At 40.6% G+C, this 23,731-nt stretch overlaps 1 long non-coding RNA gene and 1 pseudogene across 1 annotated transcript in view; both read right to left on the reverse strand.

The window, feature by feature from the left end:
- The window catches only part of LOC141569336 (uncharacterized), a 105,163-nt gene that overhangs the window by 71,550 nt on the left and 9,882 nt on the right, over positions 1-23,731 (reverse strand). The gene's annotated exons all lie outside the window — the stretch shown is intronic.
- LOC148756618 (small nucleolar RNA U3) lies at positions 3,484-3,576 on the reverse strand (annotated as a pseudogene).

Here is a 23,731-nt window from a genome sequence, read left to right on the forward strand (position 1 = left end):
TGTTTTAATTTGCATTTATGATATCTAGTAAGTTTAAACATTTTTCATAAATTCCCTATTTTCTAGTGATTTGAAATACTACCATATATGTGAAGACTATTAATACTTTATCTGTCATATGTGTTAAAAAATATATATTCCCAGTGTCCCATTTACATTATGACTTAATCATGGTATTCTGATCACACCAGCTTTCAATCTTAAAGTAATAAAATCCATCAATCTTTCCGTTTATTCTTTTCCTTAGCTATGATCCAGCCTGATTTTTCTCCACACTGGCTCCTTTTAAGGTTTTCTCTCTATTATCAACTTTTAACAAATTTATTTTGAGGATGCCGGGTGTACTTTTCTCTGTATTTATCTTGTTTGAAGTTTATAGTATAATTAGCCATCCATATCTATGGGTTTTCCATGGGGTAAATTCAGCCAACCGTGATCAAAAATATTTGGGGGAAAAAAGTTACATTGTTGCTGACGTGTTCTGCGTAGTTAGACCTCGCATGTTGGTTATGTTGTACTGAACAGGTACAGACTTTCTTCCTTGTCATAATTCTCTGAACAATACGGTGCAACAACTCTTTCCCCAGTATTTACATTGTATTAGGTATTAAAGTAAACTGGGAGGATGTGTGTAGGTTCTATACAAATACGATGCCATTGTATATAAGGGACTTGAGCATCTATGGATTTTGGTACCTGCTGGGGGTCCTGGAACCAGTCCCCCTATGGATACTGACGGATGACTGTACTTCTATGACTGTACTTCTATGTGTAGCTCTCGATCTTTCTTCAGTTTTAGAAAATTATCAGACATGATCTCTTCAAGTATTACTTCTGCCCTCATTCTTCCTTTCATTTCCTTGGGATTCAAATTACAAGTATGTTATTCCTTTTCTTAAATTTTTTTCTGTGATTTTTTGGTCATTTTCCTTTTAACTAATTCTTACTTTGTTATCCTCTTATCTATCTTCTCTCTCTTCCATTTCAGTTGTAGCTAAACCCATTTATAGTTTTAATCAGTTGTTTTTCTAGAATTGCCATTTGATTTTTGAAATAGTTCCTAGCTTTCTGCCAAAATTCTCCCTCTTGTCTAATTCCTTCAACAGTTATAATAACTATTTTAAAGTCCATACTTACATCCCTTTTTAACTTCCCATGGATTTGTTTCTATTGTCTGTTTTTATTGTCTCTTGGTTTTCAGTCAGATCTTGTGTTTTCACACAATTGGTTGTATTTGACCAAGTGCTATTGTTAATGAAAACTTGCATAGATAGTTGAGGCTCTGGATGATATTGTCTTCCTTCAGAGACAATTTGTTTTCTTTTCATGGGCCACTAGGGTGGAGGGACTAGAAATCCCAGATCACTTACTGCCACCAGATAGTTAGATGAGGCCAAGCTAGCTTTCTCCCCCTGTGGGGGCAGATCTATTCCTAATTCACTCTTATTCCTAGGGTATAACCCCTCAGGGCCCCACAGGTTTTCAGAGCCCTGAAAACCTGGCCCTGCCCCCCCAGTTGAGTTCCAAATCCAATGTTTGTCTTGTAGCCCAATGGGTCTAAAGCCTGCTCAGCTTTTTGTTGTTTTAGCAGCTGCTGTTGAACTTGACAGCTATCTTCAGAGGTACATGAAACTCTGGGCATTTTCCTTTTGTTTCCTTTTTCTCCGAGGTCCTTAGCCCCACAAATTCTCACTGCTTTGGAAGCTATAGTGCTTTCAAACCGGTGAAATTTTCTAGATTTCCTTGTTCGTATCAGGAGAGAAAACAATCTAGTCTACCATTGCTGAAAATGTAACCCTAGCCCATTAAAAAAAATTTTTTCTTTGCTGTTAGTCTGTTTGTTGATGCCCATAGAATTATTTTTAATTAAAGACAATTTGATCAGGCTATAGCTTGGTATGGGTTTCCTCTTAAAGTTACTAATTTTGCCTAAAGCCTGAAAGCAAACAGAGGTCCTTTTTCTTTCCTCCTATACTTTGGACAATTACATTGGTTCTACTTACTCAGATATTTTGTCCAAAAATATCTATTATACCCATCTACTGAGCTCTGTTTTCTACCATTTGTATATATCACCTTGGTTAGCATGTTCCTATATTTGTCCATTTAATCTGAATTCTGAAGACCTTCCCAATTTTTCCCACTGTTTCAATTCTCTACAATGTCAATTCTGCTCTTTATGTCTATCATAATAAAATTTAAATTTGTAATATTTGTATTGCAATTTTCTTGCAAACTTCTTATATCCACTTTTAATCTCATTTTATGATTCTCAGCTTAGTGTCCCTTTGTAACTTTTTTCCTCTTTAATTCAGAGTTCACATCCTTCAACTTTTGCATGTTGAATGGTTTCTTAAAATAATCTAAATCCTGCAATATAGCATTCTCAAATGTATGCTCATCCCTTGAGTCTCCCAGATGCTGTCAGACAGTTTTTCTTTATAATTTGCATATCTGTATAACTTCTACTTGAGGAACGATTTTAAAGGTACGTACATAAAGAACACATATTTTGAATCCTAGACTTTATAAATAACTCTTAGGGTCACCATCAGAAATGAAACAAGAGCCAATGAAACAAGAATAAAATTGGGTGATTATATTGCATTCTTCAAGTTTCAATAAATTAAATGGGCCCTAAAGCTGTAATTTAACTTGTTTAAATATTTGTAATACTCAAAACTACCTTAAATGCCAGCAGTACACTTCAGTTTTGTTGTTCACCAGACATTTACTAATTTCAGGCAGTAATAAAGGAAATACATATGAAAGGACATGTATACTAATTTCATATATTAGAGGATAAACAAGGAAAAAAACGTAATAGTGGAGAAAAGTATAGCCGATTTGAAAAAGGTTTGAAGAGGGAATTGGGAATTATTTGACCCATTTCATCCAGAGAAACTATGTATAATGTTGTCAGTTGATTTATTTGAACCCAATCCCAGAAATCACCTAAATTTTATGTGAATATTAATGTGAAGATATAGGAGGAACATGCTGCATTTGATATAAGAAAATCCTTGTATAAATTCAAGGTGAGGAGAACTGACTCTGGGTGGTGAACACACAATGGGATTATAGATGATGTAATACAGAATTGTACACCTGAAATCTATGTAACTTTACTAACTTTTGTAACTCCAATAAACTTTAATTAAAATAAATAAATAAATAATAAAAAATTCAAGGTGTATTATCAACTGCTATTACTTTTAATATAATTATCCTCTTCTATGCTTCTCTTGGTCAACAAAATATGATAAAAATTATTACTATTAAAAAAAGATAAAAGTTATTAATTTCAGAGGGCCAGTGAGAAAAATTCAGAGAGGATGCTGTTAGGATTGCTGTATCCTCAGAACATAACCTATTCACAAATAAATACATTTTCCTTATACTTCTTGGTGTTCTCTTGAATGAGAAAAGCATAAAAAAGCTGGTATTTGATACTTAAAACAGAGTTTTCTCATGAATAAAATTTCTAAATTAAAGAGTCTTATTGTTTCTTCACGTTCAGAGAAACTTCTCTGGTAACAAACTATAAAGATGATTGATCCCTGAAAGTATAGTCTTGCTGTTTCTTTATGTTTAGATTTTTTTTGCCTTGCTGTCTTTTTAATTATACAAAGTTTTTCCTACATTCCTTTGATTCTCTTCTATTCCCGTCATTAGACATTATTTTGTCCATTTTAGTAAGCATCAGTGCCCCAGATTGCCAGTGAGAATGTATAAGGTAATTATAGCTCATGATTTTGGGGTGTCTACAGGTCACAAGCATGGTCAGAAAAACACACACCTGTGCATACATACACCAGCATTGCAGAGATGACTTCTTCCCTGAAAATCTTAGACGTTTCCTGCCTCAGGTTCTACATGGTCAATCCACGGGTAAGTGGCAATGAAAATCACCATGACAACTGTTACATATCTTTTCCTTGCTTCGATGGCATGAGTTTGGCAGGATGGGAAGAGATCATATGTATTGCACTTTGCACTTCCAGTTTTATAGGAATGGAGATTAGGTGGAATTTTCTTTTCTTTTTTTTTTTTAATTTCAAACCCTGACCCCTCTACCCTCTTGAAAATGTACATGAAGAGTCCTTCCCATGAGCCACTAGCATTGAGTTTTATGGCACATTTTTCTGAAGCAAATTGTCATCCATAATTGCATGTTTTGGACATTTTCACAACATAGAAAGCAGTCTTTAATTCAAAGACCTGAAATAATTTCCCTCCTGATTCTTGATCTAGTGTTTAGTAAACTGCATAGCTACTGATTAAATAGGACGGCTAAGACAGAAACAGGGCATTGCAGTAACAAAAAAGACGTCCAAGAAGGGGAATCTTCCAGGAGAGGAGGGTTACTCATCTGACCACACTCTCTGCTCTAACTCCCCTCTAAACTTGGCATGGACAATTTAGTTTGGATTTAAGCTACTGATCCCAAAGTGTCTGCTATGCCATGCTGATCTTTTTTATTTCGAATTAAAGTTAATTGGGGTGACAATTGTTGGTAAAGTTACATAGGTTTCACGTGTGCATGGAAACAACCAAAGTGTCCTTCGATAGCTGATTGGATAAAGAAGATGTGATGCATGTACACAATGGAATACGATTCGGCCATAAGAAAAGATGAAATAGTGCCATTTGCCATGCTGGTCTTTGCACGCAAAGGACTGATTCTGAGAAAGTATGACGGATCCTAAGAAAATTCCCTATCATGACTGAACCATTATTTCAACAAATATCTACTGCACAGACTATGTATCGAAGACCATGCCAGACCAAAGGCATGGGAGAAACAGTCCTGGCACCAACAGTTTTTCTTAGGCTACCAAATTGTCTTCCCAAGTGGGAATTCAAAGTAAAGTTCAGAGGACAACTAAGCAAGCCAAATGTCAAGGCCTCTGGGCTCACAGGAGTGTAAAGCTCTGAATGTCACGTGACAGCACTGGGGCCCACGGGCTCAGGAAAACATAGCCGTAACCATAGCAGACATTTAGGCAGCACTTTACAATCTATACGTCACCAAAGCTCTTGTCCCTGCATAACAATCCTTTATCCACACAGCCACTCCCCAGCAACGTGACCCTGGGCAAGTCATTTCACCTCTTAGAGACTCAGTTTCCTTGTCTGTAAGAACGAGGATAGTAAGAGTCCCTAAGGGTTGTTCAGGAAATTAAGTATAGCACTTAAAACGCAGGCACTGAAAAGATAAGGCGTCGCTGAAAGAAATGAAAGAATATTGAAATAAGTAGACATGCCACATTCATGGACTGGAATAGTCAGTGGCATTAAGATGTCAATTTGTCTCCAGATGATCTGTGTATTACGTGTAATTCCAACTAAATTGTCAGGGGTTTTTTGTAGCACTTGATAAACTAATTTTATAATTTGTATGGAAATATGTAGAATCTAGAAGAGCAAAGAAAATCTTAAACAAAGTTCAAGGACCTATTTTAAAGCTACAGTGATATAAACATAAACACAACGTGGTATTGGTGAAAGAATAAGTAGAACAACGGGAAATAGAATAGAATAGGCCTACGCAGGCATCACCATTTGATTGTGACGAAGATGCTATGACAAGTCATTGGGGGAAACAACGGTCCTTTTAATAATGGCATTGGATCAACTGGATGTCAATATGGGCAAAAGAAAGGAAGGAGGGAGGGAGGGAGGGAGGGAGGGAGGGAGGGAGGGAGGGAGGGAAGGAAGGAAGGAAGGAAGGAAGGAAGGAAGGAAGGAAGGAAGGAAGGAAGGAAGGAAGGAACTGTCTCCCTTCACCTTGCACATACATAAAAATTAATTTAAGATGAATCATAGATGTAAACATAAAATGTAAAACAATAAAATTTCTAGAAGAAAGGACATCATCACAACCCTTGGGGTAGACAAATATTCTTAGAAAGGACACAAAAATCAGTAACCATAAAAGAATGGAGCTATTAATTGGACTTTTTTAAAATTAAGAACTATTGACAGAATGAAAAGTCAAGATACAGGGAGAAGATATTTGCAAGATATATGTGAATGTATGCATGTATCTGACAACAGACTCATATCTAGAATATATCAAGAACTCTTACAAACCAGAAGACAACACAAGCAACAACATTTAAAAGGCAAAAGACCTAAATTTCAAAAAGAGGTTATCCAATTGGCCAGTAACATATGAAAAGTTGGTCAGCACTGTAAATCATCAGGGAAATGTAAATTAAAGCCGCAATGAAATACTACTGTACCCCTACCAGAATGGCTAAAATTAAGAAGACTGGTAATACCAAGTGTTAGTGAGACTACAAAGCAACTGGCACTCTCATATACTGTTGGTGAGTAAAGATTATATTACACTGGGGTTGCCAAAAAAAATGTATACACATGACGTGTATTCATCTTTTGTTATCAGTGTATATTGAATATTACAATTTTAATACAGTTTTTTCCTTTCTTAAAATGTCTATACATTTTTTTTGGCACCCTCGGTATTTATATAATCATCCTGGGAAAACACTTGTTTGTCTCTACTAAAGGTAAACATAGAAATCCAAGATCCAGAACCTTCCATCCTGGATATATGTTCAAAAGAAATAAAAACATGTCCCCAAAGACTTGCACAATAATATTTGTAGCAGCTTCATGCACAATTGTAATATCCAGAAACAATTCAAAGGGACATCAACAACAAAATGGATAAATAAAGCGTATTCATGTAATAATACAGTGCACAAGAGTAACATATCATTGCTACATGCAACATGGATGAATCTCAGACCTAGTGTTTCATGAAAAGAAACACTTTTCAGGAAAAAAGAAAGAATGCATCTTGTATGAGTCCATTTATATGAAAGTCAAGAACAAGTATAACTAATCTATTTTGACAGAGGTCAAATAGCAGTTACCTTTGTAGATTATTGATTGGAAGAGTGCTGATATGGTTCTATATTTTGATCTGGACAGTGGTTTCACTAATAAATAGATATGTGAAAATTCATTAAACTTTGCGCACTTTATTACCATGTTTCCCCGAAAATAAGACCTCGCTGGACAATTAGCTCTAATGCGTCTTTTGGAGCAAAAATTAGTATAAGACCCGGTCTTATTTTACTATAACATAAGACCGGGTCATATAATATAATATAATAAATATAATATAATATAATATAATATAATTAATATAATATAATATAATATAATAAATATAATATAATAAATTAATATAATATAATATAATATAATATAATATAATATAATATAATATAATATAATACCGGGTCTTATATTAATTTTCGCTAGGTTTCATTTTCGAGGAAATATGGTATATGTATGTATAAATATTTATATATGTATCCCATATACATACTGATTTCTGTACATATATGCATATACACATATATACTTGTGTACACACACATACACACACACACACTTTCACCAGTGCCTGGTACATTGTATGCACTCAATAAATATTATTAGCCATTTGCCTTATTAAGACTCCCTGAAATAAACAGAGACCAATGCTGTCTTACTTCAGAGATGACAGAGGCGAAGCTTGACCACACATTCACACGCTCTCCTAAGCGTACAGATCTGACCAGGGGAGGAGCTGGGGTTCGAGCTTCTCCTGTGATGCTGGATCCAGACCATGGGTGCTGCCTGCCTTGCCTCCTAGTGCTCCTTCAAGGTGCATGGAACGCACTCTCTCCGCCTCCCAGCTCCTCGGGGCATGCTTTCTACCTCACCTGCCAGGTGCTGGGAGACTTCCCAAGCTCAGGTGGGCTGACAAGGGGACGGCAGATGGGCAATCAGAGCAAGCACATGGGGCCCTGACAGGATGCCTCACAGTAACTGGTAAAGAAGTAACGATGTATTTACAACTCTGCACAAATTGCTTCTTAGAACCATGCATTACTATAGTTACTCACAATTACTAACGTGGTATATTATGGCGCAGAACACAAGGATTGGGAAATAACGGGGTTCTGTACAGAGCAGGCAAGAGATGCCCCTACTTTCTGTATCCCCAGCCCGGCAGCTGGCTGTGTTCCATGCACAGGGTAGAACAAGCAGAGGGGAACATGTCACTCTACGCTGAGATTGCATTGTGTGTCCTCATGATTCCACTTCCTGTTTCCTAAAGTCCAAGTGCGGCTATTGTTTGGTATAATCTGAAAGGATTTCATAGGTAGTCACAGGTGCTACCACAATTTGCCTGGGCAGCTCTCAGGGTCTGGAGTAATGGCATCCTAGAGGGCAGAGGGAACAGCCAATGCAAAGGCCCTGAAGCAGGAGCTGAGGGTGAGGCTGGGGCAGGTGATGGGGGCGGGGAGACTAGTAGAAACTGAGGTCAGGTGAGAGGGAGAACTTGCACCGAGCTGTGTACTGGGAAAACACAGAAAGAAAGGACCTTCGAGATCTATTATTTTCTGCCTTCAGAGCCCCAGCATTGAAAGGTGTTGGGAAGGGAGAGGAACTAGAGCTGGATGCATTGGTAAACCCTGTGGGGCACCATTGTCTAGAAACAAAACAACACCCTGGGAATGATGTGGTGAGCTCTGAACTAAGGAACAGATTTTTTTAAATATTCAGTTCCCCTCTGCAATCTTGCCCAGATCCCTGGGCCTGAGGGCACCACTGTAGGTTGGTCAAGTTTCTGTTCTTACTTAGCTTCAGCCAGAATATATTCTCTCATATTCTTTCTCTCTCTCTCATGTTCTCTCTCCCCCTCATCCCTCTCTCCCTGAATCAGGCAGAGAAGGTACAGAATTTATTTTTGCACATTTGTGGCAAGGCTGAGTTATTTTTATCTTTATGAATTATTTCCCTTTAAAAAAAAAAAAAAAATTTTCATTTTAATGAGATGTATTTCTAAGTGACTAGGGTCATACATATTTCAAGAGGTACCCTTGGGGCTATCTGAGAACCTGGGCTTGGCTGGAATGTTTCTAATTCCTCCTTGCTTCTGTTCTGGGTATGACCCCAGAAGCGGGTGGTAACTGAGCCCCCAGAGAGAATGAAGATGGAGGATGCATATCTAAGGTGGGGGAAAGCAGAGGGACTCTGCCTTCCCAGCCCTCTATTAGATTGCCTTTGTCAACTAATAACTTTGTATTAGTTAAGGTCAAACTTCCAAGGAGTCTGGGCTAGAAGACAGCAGTAATGTGTCTCTCAGTCCTCGGGCAACAATTTTTACTGGAAACTGCTGTGTGTAGACCTTGTATGAGAAAAAATGGAAAAGAGCCTCAGTTCCTTCCAGCCTGAGTCAACATTATGACATCTACCTCTTCATCATGGACACTTCCAATTATGGGCTGAAAACATGCTGATGCCCGAGCAAACCTCTGAACTTTACAAAGGAGGCTGCCTTACATAGGAAATCTGTGGAAATCGGAAATGGCTTTCTGAGGTAGGAAAAAAGAAAGGAAACAGGGAGAACAGGAAATATGAATTAAAAAAAAAATGACAACAATAGCAATAACAACAATGGCTAAATACGACTGCTAACTAGTATGTTCTCATTATGGTCTGAATATGGAGCTATGGTCCTTCCGTTTATTATCTCATTAAACCTTGCCATAACTAGAAAGCAGCTATTATTAGTATTCCCATTTTTTCACAAGAGAAAACTGAATTTTAGAGAGGCTAAGTGACAAGTTCAATTCTAAACAGCTCACGTGCACCAGAGAAGGTCTGTCTGCTCCAAGTCTTCGGAGAAAAGAGAGATAGGGGAAGAAATGGGAAAGACATTGGGACAAGCGGAGAGCTCTGTAGGTAGAAATACAGGAAGTGAGTTCTGTATTGATGATAGAAGAAGAAAGACTACAACTGGGGCTTATAAAATGAATGTCATATCAGGAATCTCCATGATGTGTGTTTTCATAGACAAATGTTATTTTTTAGCTCGTCGACAGTTGTTACATTCGTCTGCAGTTTTTTAAGCAATAGCAAGATGGTTTATAAGATAATGAAAGGTACACACTTTTCCTGGGGTGTCATCTGGTTGGAGGGCGTAAGCGCTCAGAGAGCCAGCTTTTACTTATTATCACATTTATTATTTACTTTCAGAGCGGCATAATACTTACTTATTATCTACACTACTTATGATCACACTTTCAGAGAATGCAGTGAAAGTGCCCTGACAGTTCATGAGAGCTTGTTAGACTCACCCAACCCTTCTGCATTGAAGGGGTGTGACTCTAAATCACCTCTAAGTTTCCTTCCTACCCTAACGTGTCATGATTCGCTCTTCTCTCATGTTTTATTTATTCTCTCTCGTCCATCTACCTATTCTCTCATTTATCATCATCTCTTGATGGTTCCCAAACCTAAATCATTGCAACTACAGAATTGGACACGTGTGACGCTTTAAAGAGCTAAGATCAGGTAGAACACTAGAGTACATAATACTAATGTATATTATACTAGTATTAATGTATATTATACGAATACTAATAGAGTACAGAATACTGGCCCCTTGCTTAAGCACACAAAGCAGGGCTTTAATTCTCTAATTTGGTCTGCCCCGTCTCAAGTTGGCTGTGTGTCCTGGCAGGATGCACAGTGATAGCTTCAGGGGCTACTTTTTAGAGTTGGTCAGAGGCAGATGAGTCTTCCTGGTGATATGGCTGGTAGGAGGAGGTGGCAATGGTGTTATAGCGCTAAGACATCCCTCCTACTTTTGACCTTTCTGCCTTTAACTATGTTGGGGAGCACATTGGGGGAGGTGTTTTTATTACCACCTTTTGAAGATCTTCTTGGTATTCTGACTTGGGCTGAAATTCTCAAGCACCAAAGGACTAAGTCTTAGATTAGTCTACTACTGAAGGAGAGAAATAGAACTGATTTGTACTGGAAGCGCTGTACAGACATCTATGGATAAAATGGCTTCTCTCTCTTTCCACCCTTTCTATTCTTCTTTCTGTCCTCTCTTCATCATCTTCTACTCACTCCTAGAAGTAGGGGATTATAACTCTTGAGGGCAAGAACATGTAATCTTTATACGCAGCAAGGCATCTACTTCTGTGCCTGTAACGTAGGTGCTCAGTATTTGCTTGTAGGATGGATGGATGGATGGATGGATGGATACATAGAGAATGGACAAAGAAAAGAGATTTAAAAATCTAACACTGCCACCTGCTAGCTATGTGAATTAGGCAATTTGTCATGTTTAAGCCAGAACTCCATATCTTCCAAAAGTAAAAATTTCACCCACCCCATAGTTTTTTATGAGAAGTGAATGGGATAATCTTCAAAAGACACTTAGCACAGCACCCAGTACTATTAACCTGCTCAATAAACATAACCTAGTTAAGTGAAGATAGGAATAGATGTTAAGATGGAGAGAAAGGGAATGCAAAAAGTCCATGGTGAATGAAAGTAGGATATGGGCCTTTTATTCAAGTTGGGGCTTAGAAAATCTCTGTGGGAATTCTACAGGGTAGGGTCATAAGAACCCCAAAGCTGGTACCTGGCGAAGACAGAGGAAGGAGTAAGTTGGGAGGCTGGGATCTGATCATAGGTCAGAGATTTGGGTAACCATTTAATTCTCACCAAAATAAAAAAAAATAAAAAGGACACCAACATAATCTCAGTTCAAGATCAAGGAGTCAAGTTCCTTCTTTCACAGTACAGCTGACACAAGCCCTTCATTTAGACTTCCTTTCTTCTGTTCTTGTAGGCTTTGACCTAGCAAATAGTTTTTGAATATTGGTATTGTGTCATTATAAAGGGCTTCGAGGATCAATGGGAAGCCCACAGCTGCCAGTCTAACATAGGAAGAGTTTAGAAGTTGTCACTTCTGTCCTCAAAGCAAGTGGGGGAAAAGCTGAACAAACTGAAAATTACTCGTCTTAGATCAATCAGAGAATAGAGGTCACAGGAAACTGCCACCCTGAAAACTGGAAAGACAGATGAATACAAAAAAATCACAGCTTGCCTGAAACAGAAGCTGCTATAGGAACCAGCTAGGGACATTTAAGAGTAATTAACTAATTGCTGAAGACCAAATATGGACTAGCTTGAAAGATAGAACTCTTGGGGCCCCAGTTTTGAGGGGGTCAGTTCCCATACTTGCATGAGTTTTAATCTCTAGGAGCCCTACCATTTGGGGGTGAATAGTGAAGAAAGATTCCCCTGTGCTTCTGGCATGAAGAGCTAAAGCAAACATCAAAATCAGACTCAGATATGGCAGAGATTTTGGAGTTATCAGATGGGGATTTACAAATCTATGATTCATATGTTAAGAACTCTAATGGAAAAAGTAGACAGCATATAAGAGCAGAAGGGTAATATAAGCAAAGAGATAGAAATTCCAAGAAATAATCAAAAAGAAATGCTAGAAATAAAAAGCACTGTAAAAGAAATGAAGAATGCCTTAGATGACCTCATCAGTAGACTGGACATGGCCAAGGAAAGAACCAGTGAGTCTGAAGATATGTCAATGGAAACTTCCCAAACTGACAGTAAAGAGAAAAACAATGAAAAAAAAAATGGAACAGAATTTCTAAGAACTGTGGGACAATTATAAAAGGTATAAAGTACATATAACAGGAATATCAGAAGGAGAAAAAGAAAGGAACAGAAGAAATAGTTGAATTAACAATGGCTGAAAGTTTTCCAAAACTAATGACAGACACCAAACCAGAGGGCCAAGCAGCTCAGAGAAAATCAAGCAGGATAAATACCAAAAACCTATACCTAGATATATTCACACTGCAGAAAATGATTGACAAAGAGAAAATCTTAAAACAAGGCAGAGGGGAGAAGAATCATCTTACCTATGGAGGAAGAATGATAAGAATGATATTGGACGTCTCTTCAGAAGCACACAAACAAGGGTGGAATGAAATATTTTCAGTGTTGAAAGAAGCTCATAGTCTATAAAGGGAGAAGGCACGTAAGCAAAGGATTTTAGTGTGTGTTCAATGAGAGGACGAAGGAAGAAATGTTTAACTGCTAATTAAGTCAGGCACATGATAGGAGGACAACAATACATAGAAGGAAGAAAAGGAAATATAGGCAAAAAGACTAGCTTCTTAGTTGAATAAGTTGAACTACGTTATATAAGAGCTTCATGTTCCCATTTTTATTTCCTCAAATCTTACTACTTTCTCCCCCCCATTAAAATCACCTCCATGGAACAACAAAACAGCGTTCTGCAAAGGCCTGGATTCTTATGGAGGCGACTGTGACCAAGGGGGTGCCCAGTGTTAACCAGACAAACCCACAGGGTTAGCCTTTTCACAATCAAGTCCCAGTTGTCGGGGTTTTGTAACTCTGGTAATGCTGGAGAGTTCGGTGAATTACTATGGTTGAGAATTTGAGAACTGATAAAGCAGAAGGTCAAGGTCACAAGGGATCCTGTTGAACACATGGTCTAGAGTGAGACAGGAAATAAGTGAGGTTGGGAGTGGGAGGATGGGGTGATGGAATAAGGGCCAGGTCTCAAAGGACACAGGAAAACCAGGATGGGTATGTTCAAACATCTGCTTTATTGAACATATGACTCAAATAACGTGTCCTAGGGGTAGAAGGCGAGTCTTGCTGTCTTTATACACTTATCTCTTATTGCAGTGGGGTGATTTTTGATCCTCTGGGACAGAGCCCTCCAGTGGCCATTTCTTACCTATCACATCAGACTATGGCTATTGCTTTTTTATTCTGTAAGAAATTTCTTTGGAGTATGGAAAAGAGGAAAGGAAATGATAAACATCGCCACCTCCGTGGCCATTTATCTACTGAGTGACTGTCTCGTCGCTTGGCTTGAAATCTAAATTCGCCATCTAGAAAGCCAGAAGCTTCTGAAGCACCACCAGCTCTGAGCTGGGCAGGCCACTCCAGGAAAGGACTGACCACCACGTGGCAGGAAAGGAGGACTTGAGCCCCAGGGTGTGTGGGAAGTGTGCACGGTTGGCTGCAGAAAGCTCAGCATGACAATGATGATTATTTAGGACGAATGCCGATGCTCGGGAAAGGTGAAATGACAGGTCCTACTCATGGTCATCATCTAGACGGTATAGCCCTTCCTTTCGTTAGAACAGACAACTGCCTGTGTGGTAGGAATTGAGGGGCCTCATGAGGAAATGTCACAAAATCTTAAAATAATATAACTGAGAGGGACCTTTCACGTCCTCTAGTCTAGAAATGCCCTCCCTGCATGTGTATATGTGCCCCGACCGTTGGGGCAGCCTGCGCGGCCTGGTTTATTTCCAGGTGTGCCCCACAACTACCGTTTCTATGTGTGCTATGACGTGAAAAGAGCTGGGAGCACCAATTCGTCCAGGGCCATCACTTCCTATGCGAAAACCACAATGAGGTGAAGTAGCGGGGGCAGCTGTTTTGGGCAGAGTCACCCCTATAATCCGGACTTCCCACATCTACCTCTTCACACACCATATCTTAGTTCTTCCTCCACTGGCTTGAAAGCTCCTCTGCTGGTACAGTCATTCTATTACATTAGGGCCTGGTCATTTAAGGCTTAACTTAGACCATGTCAGTTCCCTTCTTAAAGCCGAAGGCATCCCATTGCAATTATGTAGAATCCAAGCTTTATACCATGGGTGACATAGCGCCCCTTGACCCCACCCCAGCTTACCTCTCTAGACTTACCTTCTCCTTACTCACCACACTACAGCCCCACGGCCTTTTCTCCGTTCCCGGCCAAGTTGTTCCCACCTCGGGAACTCGACGCTTGCTCGTCCCTCTGCCTGGCACCCCCTTCTCCAGATCTTGCTCCTTCTCTTCCTTCAGCTGAGGCTCAAATGGCATTTGCTCAATGAAGCCGTCCCTGCTCACTCTAGCTCACCAAATCACTGTCATGCTACCTGGCTTTATTTTCTCCCTAGAATTTAACCACTATTGCAAATAGTTTTATTGGTTTGTTTGCTTGCTTCTTGTCTGTCTCTCCCGCCTGAGCATAAGCAGGAACCTTGTCTGAATTGATCCCTAGAACAAGGCCTGGCACATGGTAGGCATTTCAGTAGCTGCGTGAATTAGCGCTCTCCTAATGTTAAAATGTGAAATATCCTACGCCAGTAATATATGACGTCATTATCAGTTACGGACAGATTGTTGAGAATTTATCAGCTTCTTTCCCCAAGCACAAGTTACCTGGATTCATGACTGTCTCTAGCAGCTCAGTGGGGAAACAAGAGAATTACATAGCATTGCAGATTGGGAAAGAGGTTTTATTATGGGGAGATATTGTCAAAGAAGGCCCAGGTGAGAGGCGCGGGCTGGAAGACGGTGCAGACAGGGAGAGGACCTGAAGGGGCTGCTGGAGAGGAGTTTGCCGTCATGACCACTGTCACTCTCCTCACCGGTGGGCTCAAAGCTGAGCCCACACATAGCAGTCGTCGAGGCCGACAGAAGGAAGCTGAAAAACATCAGCACATTGGTTCCAACGTAAATGTCACCGGCTTTCAATGACATCACCTGTGTAGCACACAACACAATCCTGCCTTGACCATCACGATTCTCAACACTCTGTACCACTTGCCAAGAGGAAGGTCAGAGAACCCTTATGGAGTCTTAAAACAGAAAAATGCATTTCTAAAAACTCTGAAGCCCTGACTCTTTCTGGAGCCATTCACAGGTGAGGCTGCAGAAAGGACAATGGGAGGGGACAGTGACATGCCCAGGGAACGAGGGTGGGTGGCCCGAGATGCCCCTTTAGGAATCAAATAGGAACAATGAGAAAGGCTTGTGGAAAGGATGAACGACAACCACGACAGCTCTATTCAGGAGGGAGAAATGGATAAATCTTAGAATCACCCACAACGTTTGGGTGGGAGGCACTGAACGGACATCACTTTCAATTGGTGGCACCAGTCACAGCTGGATGGAGAGAAAAAACCAAGGCTGGATTCTCCCAAGTTTCTTATCATCTCAGATTCTGTGGGATTTCTCTTGGTTCTTTAGAAATAAGGCTGTGTCCTTCCCATCTAATTATTCTGCAGGCCTGTGGCACAGACTTACATAAGACACATATTTAAAAAAAAAAAAAAAAAAAAAAAAACAACCAGGATTTCTGGGAAGCAGATCTTAAAGGCTTTCTTTCTTTTCTTTTCTTTTCTTTTTTTTTCTAACTGCATTGCTAAATTTAGGGAAATGATTCAGAAGACACCCCCACTCCATCACACGCACACCTCTCTGTCTAGTGTTCGTGCACGGTTAGCTGTTCTTCTTGGCATTTTATTTTTTCTCTGGTTTCAGCAAAGGGCCTTGCATTTGTCCATAAAGGCTCTTTCTGTAAGAACGGTTTGTCTCCCCGCCCTCATTTTTTTTGGGGGGAGGGTGAAGTGATGACTTGGGATAACATGAATAAAATATAAAGCAGAGCATGACATCTCTTCACACGGATCAGAAATTTGGGAACCGCATGGTTCATGAGGGAAAATATGTTCCTCCACTAAAGGCCTGGGAAGGCTTGGGGTCACTCTTGACCGTCACCCGGCATCGCTCTTTGAAATGCCAAGCTCAAAACAAGCATTTGGCATCAGATTCGTGCTAGTGGTTCATCCGTTCGGTTCTTTCCCTGTTACCCGGATGCAGGGTGCTGTGGGGTGACTCCCTGTGGAAAATGCACAGTAAGGAGAAGTCTAGATTCTAATCCCAGATGTGCTACTAATAAGGCAAATGTTTCTTTTGGCCTCATTTTCCTCCTGGATAGAATGAATCATTAATAAAATGGGCTGGATCAGCCTTTCCCAAACCAGTACACAGCACTCTAGCGGAAACACACAACCGCACATTTATCACTTCTCTTAGTCACTCACCAGGTTCAGAAGTACTTTAAGTGACTCACAACTTGGTTGCTCACATTATCTTCCAAACTAATTTGGAGATGATACAGCCCCTGTACCCCTCCCTCTGTCCTCCCTCAACTTTTTAACCTCTATCTCATTGAGCCCTGATGTTTCAAGGAACCCATCTGTGTAAATCCTAAAGTAGATGACCTTGTGGATGACCTTGTAAGCTCCCTTCAGCCTGGAATTCGCTCATTTCTGCCACGGAAGGCCCACTTCTTACTAAACATGTGCCCTGCCTGCAAGCCGCTCACAGTCACAGACTATTTCGGTCCACGTGATAGAAAAGCAGGTTGCCTAATGAGCTGATGACATCACTTTGAAGGGTGAGCAGGATGTCCCACGAGGCACATCAAGTATTGTTTATAGTTTATTGGCTGATAAATAAAGAGCTTGTCCTAAGTCCTTTGTTGTTCACTTGTGAATTCAACAGAAGTATGTGGATTTGTGGTGAAATATTGATGGGAAACTGTCACTGTTTCCTCAACAAATCCCCTCAACTCTGGAGTGAGAGCTGTCTCCTGGTTCTGGGGAGAGCCAGGATCAAATGTGGCTACTACGGGATAAGACGATGGTTATCGAGGAGAACGCAGATAGTGTCAGGAGCTTCTGCCCACGAATGTCACGTTCGATGTCATGTGGGAGAAATAAAATTCAATTGAGAACAAGAAGACTCCTGTTGGACGGTGGAGCTGCTTAAAATCTGTTCCAGTGTATTTTATCAAAACATGTCTCTGATTTGGGATTCTCTCTTCTGGGCAAGACAACTGCAAATATGCCTCACGCTTTACAGAGAGTGGCGCCACCCACCAAGTCTCCATATGGCCCCGTGACTAAGGACATTTGTTATAACTCTAAAGTGGCCCCTAACGGTGCCATAGGCATAATAGTACACAGTATCAAACTATTAGTGACTTAGTGGCAAAAGCTACAGAGAAAACAAGGTGACAGAAAAGCTGCTGCTTCAGGATGCACCGATGACAGATGGCTCACCGATGGCAGATGGAACACCTAAACCGCAGCTCACCTTTAATGAATACTCAGGAAGACAGGCTTTCTTGCTCTGCTTCCAATACAGTGTTGACAGATGACATTTGATTGGGAGAACAGTAAGTGAAAATGTAAAAAAAGAAAAAAATGTGAAGAGACTGTGGGAGGGGAGGAAGATGAGGAAGGCAATTTATGAGTGACAGGACCACAAGATGCTAAAACTGAACAAATGTGAACTGAAGAGAATGTCAGGAGTGGAGATGTAGTTGGGTTCAAGTAGACTTGAAATTGAACGGCTCACTCCCCCACCCCCCATTCGTGCAGCAGCAGGAAAGACAGAACAGTGTTCCCTCAGAAGAGAGGGGGATGCTAGGGAGAGAAGTGGGAGAGAGAGAGACAGCAGCGATTGTGTGCCACTGTGCGTTTTCCTAGACTGGACAGCCCCTTGAAGACCCGTGCTGCAGGGAGCCACGCTGAATCCCCTTGGGGAAGGGGACTTGCACTTTCTAAGCAGCCTTTCTCATCTCATTTCTGTGAGTCGGATGGGCCACTAATATCCCTGCAGCTTTGCCAGCCTAATGGCTTTCAGGGAGAAATGGGACAGCCGGGAGGCCACGTTCTGCTGCTCAGAGGCTGTGCCAGCACAGTAGGCCTTCAGGTTCAAGGTCTAGAGTGCCAGGAGGCCCAACCAGTTGCTAAGCCCTAACTTCAGAACCCCTTTCAGACCACTCCCTTCTCCCTGTCTTGTTCTTCCTCTCACAACGCTTGTTTCTCTATCTTGTTGAAACCTCGTTTTTTTTTTCTCTCTTGCCTCTTGGCCCTGCTTCCTCACTGTCCCCCACCCCACACCCACAGCTCATCCCATCAGTAACTGTCTCACCAGCACGTCACACAACTTTGGGTTTTTGTCTTTATCCTGCCATCGCTCTGCAAACTTCTAACTCCAAGGAACTCTAGCCATCTTTTCATTTGTTTCTGCTTGGATTGCTGATTGTGAGAGAGAAGTCCAACCACTTCTGCTTCAGCTGAGTCCTCTGTCATCTCTTTCCCTGCAGAGGTGACTTGACATTTTCACCCCCTTCCAAACCCTTTCTTGCTCCCGCTGTCCACCCGCCCAGCTCCCATCTCAGCAGACGGCTTTACTTCTACATTGCACACAGGGTGATATACGATCAAAACCAGGCAGCTGGATCTTATTGCATGGAAGGCCCTTCCAATCAGCAGAGTACCTTGATGAACTTGGATTTGCAAAGGAAGGCTTAGACCAGCAGAGGGGAGTAGGAGGTAGGGACAGTTGTTTGGCAGAGTAGAATGAGAAAATTCTAGCATCCCAAGGATAACACAGGAAAGAAGAAGTAAAGAGATAAAAGAAGAAAAAACGGGGGGAGTCGACAAGTTGGCCAGAGTAGGACGTCCTTGGGTGATGAAGCCAGTGAGAAATCCCAGTGGGGAAAACTCAAAGGTTTTTAAGAACTAGAGTCAGGTGTGTCAAGTTGGAAGCTGTTTGTGTTGGTAGGATAAATACCTCTCCTTTGCTCCCCATGAAAACCCTGGGTCGAGTCCACTGCAAATACAAGTGCTGAGTGAGAATGTTGTTTTATAGAACGAGACATAGGCATCACAGCGCCCACAAGACATAAGAAAATCCCTCAACTGAGCCAATTCAGTGAAAGCCGTGATGGAGGCCCAGGGGAGCCCAGGGAAATGCCAGCCCCAGGAGTCTGTGAAAATCCTGGAAGGCTTTGAGACTGTCACAAAGTTTGGAATGATACTGAGGTAATTTTATCATAATTTATTGGGGGCAGAGAGGCTCTCAGTGAATGGATATCTGAATTAAACAAAAAAAACCCATAGGCCTTCAAGCACAAATTTCTTCAATTTTACCCCCATTCCTCAAACGTATCTCCAGCTCTACCTGTTTTATTTCGATCTTATTCATCTCAAAGAAGAGGCTGAAACAGTGTGACATGCTAAAAAAAAGAAGGAACCTAGGTGGCAAACAGAACTGGTTTTTGAATGTTGACTCTAATCTCACTAGCTGTGTGGCTTTGAGCCAGTTGCTTAACCTCTCTGAGCCAAGGTCAACTTTCTCATCTGTAAACTGAGGAATAAATACAGAACTTGTGGGGTTGTTAGGCTTGAAAGACATGAATTATATGAAAATAATTCCATAATCCCTGGAACACAGACGGTGCTCAGTGAATATTCGTTTTTCCTAATATCTGCTACCTTGATCCTATTCCCTCATCTTTTCTTTGAGGTTGTTCCATCAATCATTATTTTTGTATCTTTTTATTCTCTCCATATTATCACATAAATATGCTTAAAACTTACTCTTACAAGACTCGTGTTTCCTACTGCCCTGTTTCTCTTCTCCAAGGTAAAAGTCTTGATACAATCAACTAAATCACAGCTACTTCTTCAGTGCCCAGTCCCCAGTTTTCTGCCCACTGGCTCTGCTCCACGAGTCCATGAAAGTTTCTTTTTGTGGATCACCAATGATCTTCAAAATGGTCAGATCCAGAGGACGCTGTTCAGTCTCTTTTTACTCAACCTCTCAGTGACATTTGCCGCTAAGGTCACTCCCTCTTCTTTTTGAGACATGGACCGCCCCCACCTCCAACTGTAGGCCACTACTCTGTTCCTTCTCAGTGTCTTCCTTTGATGGCCTTTTAAAAGCCTGTCCCCGTCCCCCAACCAGCGTTCCACTGCCCTTTATAAATTTATACTCTATATTATCATCCCGGGACAGCTTATCCACCACCAACCCTTCACCTACCATCCATATGCTGATGACTTTAATTAATTTTCTGAGCAAGAACTCTTTCTTAAACACTATGCCCATTTTTTTCTGACAGCTTACCTCTTCAGGTCAGCAAGCATTCATTGGAGTGCATGCTATGTGCCAGAATCTTCGCCAGGGATAAAAAGAGAAATGGAACCCACCGCCCTGGAATGTCGAGGGGGTTCTTCTTGCTTAAATTAAGTCCCAGCTTCCCCAGACATTCCCAGCTCCACTAATAGGGTTATGAAGGGGAGCCCCACACTTTTAAAGCAGGGTCATTCCTCCCTGAGAGAGGTAAGATTAAACTCTGCACCAGCACTAACACCTCAGACCTCCTACATGCCACAGATGGGAGTCAAAAAGAGAGGCCCAGACACCCATGGCTCCAAATGCCAAACACTCACAGCCAGATACTCAATGCCTCTTATCAAGATCTGCCTTGAGGGGTTCACATCCAAAATATATATAGGGAACTCATGTAACCCAGAGTAGAAAACCAAATAACCTGATTTAAAGAATGGACAAAGGATCGGAATGGACATTTCTCAGAAGAAGACACACAAATGGCCAACAGGTACACAAAAAGGTACTCAACATCACTAATCATGGGGAAATGCAAATCAAAACCACAATGAGAGACAACCTCACACCTGTTAGGATGTCTATTATCACAAAGAAAAGACAGGTGATGGTGAGGATGCGGAGAAAGGGAACCCTGGTGCACTATTGGGGGAAACATCAATTGGTACCGCCCTACGGAAAACAGCTTAGAAGTTCTTCATAATTAAAAACAGAACTACCATATCACCCAACAATCCCATTTCTTGGTATATATCCAAAGGAAGTGAAATCTGGAGCTCAAAGAGATATCTGCTCTCCATGTCCACAGCACCATGATTTACAACAGCCACGGTATAGAAACAACCTAAGTGCCCATCAAGGGATGAATGGATAAAGAAAGTGTGGCCTGTATACCCAATGAAATATTGTTCAGCCACGACATAGCCTCCAGTAATGTAGGGGCTGTGTTTCCTCCCACAGCCCTCAGAAGTAAAATTATGGGGGCAAAGTTTATATTTTCATAGTGATGTAGTTGGTAGGGGGAGGGAGGAAGGATGAATTGGGCATAAGCAGCTTCTGGCTGCTAAATCTGAAGGGGGAAAATTAACCTTGTGAAATAAGAACTTCAGTAGAACTAAGGCACAATAAAACCATGGGAAACATGTAGGAAATATGTCTGAGGTTATATGTTACAATCCAGTCAATTCAAATGATAAACTTTTAAGTCCGTTCCCTTCTCCAAAACAGTCAATTTTTCATGTTTACAGTTTTGCTTGGAAAAGTAACCGAAGAGCAAAGCAATAAAAAGGTGAAATACTAATTTCTGCTGGCACCATTTGTGCCAATTTGCAGAAAACAATTCTGGAAAAGGGTTTCAATGCTGTGATTTTTCTCATCAATAAATATTTGTGAAATTGAATTACTAAATTTTAATATCTCAAGAACTGCATAAGCACCGACATAATTCTGTGAAATCTTTGCTGATATTAGAGAGAAGAGAGTGGCTAGGAGGTCACATAAATCATGCGTATTGGCTACCTTCCTCCTGTATTATATATATTTCTGTTAACCATGATGAGCAGTGTTGACATTTCCCTTTCATTTTTTTCCCCGCCCTAGATTTTTCCATTACAAAAGAGATATATCCCCAAGGAGACAAGATGCTTTTTCATTTGTTTTTTAAAAGAATCTCTTCTCTGTCCCTAAACACAATAAAGTCACAGCAACATAAGAAACATGTATAAATCCACAAGAAACAAGGGAACAAAAGAAGGAAAGTATAGCTAAGAAGATTTGGCAGTTTGGGAAGATCTCATTTCTACTGAGTTTAAATACCAGATGGAGAAGCAGTGACAGACATTGCAGAATGGAGCCAGTACAGCCCACATGCCTGCAGAGAGAAAGGTAACTTGCCTAATAGATTCCTGGAAAGGCTTAGTATCTGAGACGCAGGCACCACTGAAGAGGAGGGTAGGCGAAGGACTGGAAATCATGACTAGGGCTTGGTTGGAACCTGTGTAAGGAGCAGTTGGGTCCTCCAGCGACCCTTTCTAAAACTACACAGCCAGACGACCAACCCCTACAAAAGGTCAGAAGTTGTTGGTTCTCCAGTGAAATTGAAGAAGAGGGATTCCAGACGTGGAAACACCAGGCACTGAAACAGGGGAATTCAGTGAAAGGTCACACTTTAAACAATGAAATTCTCAATTTCCTTTCCCCACTTTGCTCCTGAAACACACTGAATGATTACAAATATTCTACAGAACAGATATACCATATTTTACTTAACCCTTCCATGACGTTTGACTTGAATGTTGTTTCCCATCTTTTGTTGTTATAAATAAGACTGTCATGAATTTCTTAATGTCTAAATTTTAATTTAGGATTATTTTCCTAGAATGAATGTTTCCTCAGGCTTATTTCCAAAACTGTGAAGATGGGAGCAAACCTGATTCATATTTTCATAATTCTTCGTAGATTTTACAAAAATCAACTTCCACGATTACGCCAATTCATAATACATCCAGACATCCATGCACACACTTTTTCACCCACACATTCACCAGCATTGTATTTTGTTATCGAAAAATTTTCTAACTCGTAAAAAAATATCTTTGCACACGTTTTTCTGTCTTTTTGTTTACAATGATTTCATTTTAATGAATTATCTGTGTATAAACTCTGCTTATTTATCTATTTAGTGCTTAGTGTTTTTCTTATTAGTTTGCATGACTTCTCCCTGTGCCAGTTACTTCCTCGCATTTTAACTTTTTAATATATTAACATTTTAGAACTCTTCATGTAATCAAATCTGTTGATCCTTTCCTTAGTAATTTGTTACTTTATAAGCACATATTTCTACAGAAAGTTGATAATCACTTAACTTCTTCTTGTTTCACTATGATTAATTTTTAGGTCTATAGTAAAATAAGTTCACTATCTAATGAGTGCCTGTGCTTCAGGCACTGGAGGTTCAAGGTGGGTAGGAGAGGTCCCTGCCCTCCACGAGTTTATAGAACCGATGCTTCCTACAATTGTTAGCACCTCTGAGCACTATCACCACGCAGAACACTTTCTTTTCTCATTG

Source organism: Rhinolophus sinicus, chromosome 11 (genome assembly GCF_057876585.1).
Source record: "Rhinolophus sinicus isolate RSI-liver-muscle chromosome 11, RSI-T2T, whole genome shotgun sequence".
Taxonomy (NCBI): Eukaryota; Metazoa; Chordata; class Mammalia; order Chiroptera; family Rhinolophidae; genus Rhinolophus; species Rhinolophus sinicus.